This window comes from Echinops telfairi, unplaced genomic scaffold (genome assembly GCF_000313985.2).
Source record: "Echinops telfairi isolate 266 unplaced genomic scaffold, ASM31398v2 ScPeMD7_2280;HRSCAF=2840, whole genome shotgun sequence".
Classification (NCBI taxonomy): Eukaryota; Metazoa; Chordata; class Mammalia; order Afrosoricida; family Tenrecidae; genus Echinops; species Echinops telfairi.
This window is the reverse complement of record NW_022106178.1, coordinates 18,267-19,404: the sequence shown is the minus strand read 5'-3', so window position 1 is coordinate 19,404 and position 1,138 is coordinate 18,267. Positions and strand designations below refer to the sequence as shown.

At 42.3% G+C, this 1,138-nt stretch overlaps 1 pseudogene; it reads left to right on the top strand.

Moving 5' to 3' along the window:
• Positions 1 to 1,138, top strand: part of LOC115870663 — a 3,463-nt pseudogene that overhangs the window by 1,149 nt on the left and 1,176 nt on the right.

The window sequence follows — 1,138 nt, the reverse complement described above, 5'->3', positions numbered from 1 at the left end:
GTTTTCTTCGTGGAAAAGAACAGATTCCTGCACACATGCCTTTGTATGGTTAACCTACCGCTTTCACAGTGACTGTAGCAATGCACACTTTCTTTTTTGGTTCCCCCACCTCCGCCCTTCTTTAACCATATGCATAGTAACTCTCCACTAATAAAAAAAGAAGGCCCGGACAGGATAATTTGAGGGGCTTTGGAATGTTAACCAGATAAATGGAATTCAAAGATCATGAAATTTTTCCACACACTTTTTGAAGCTCCTCTCATACTGAGTGTCAGTTTGCTCAGGGGAGCTCTGGTAGTTACACATTGGGCAGCTAACCTCACGGTTTGGCAGCGACTTGGGTTTTATTCTGGCGCTGAGGAAGTGGTTTTGAAATAGTGCCTTCAACATCAGAGACTACCTTTACTGAGAATTCTGCCATAGGCCTTTCATTTGTAAGAATCTGAAGTCTAGTCATCTCAGTAATAACCTTTTAAAAATAGGTTATGTTTTCGGTCTGTTTTTTTTTTCAGTCTCAGTTTTTAAACTGCACACAGAACCTTTTTCATGTGGCAAGATCCACAGTTGACTTAATGAAAGGAATATTTTGAGAGAAAGCGAACAAGCTTGTAAACCTGATGCACTCCGTTTTAAAACTTATAAGGGACTTGTACGGATTTCTTTCTTTTTCTTCTAAAATGATTAATGTTGCATCACAAATACGACTTTACCATTGGCTATTTCCCATAAAGGAGTTCACCTGCAGGCTGGGGAGGAGGAAGACTAAAGGAGGTAACTTTTTTTTTTTTAGCTTTTTATTGTGAGTATACATTTTCTGTTAGCATTTTTGTGTGTAACAACTTAAACGGCAGTGACCCCAGTATGACAGGCCAGACCTCAGGTGTCCAAGAGGGAAGCGGGCTGGATTGGATGTGCGTGGGCCTGCCACTGTGCCACCCCCAACAAGTGCTGCCAGACGGAAATGTGTGCCCCGAATTGTCAGTCATCAAAGAGTAGCTGGATCTCTGCATCTCTGCCGACCTGCCCTGACTTTAAAACAAACAAGCATTTTTGGCCTCTTCTCCTGGAGCAATGACCCAGACCTCATGAATTACTTCTACAGAAGATTAGCCTGTGGGTGCTAGTTTTCAGCATACAG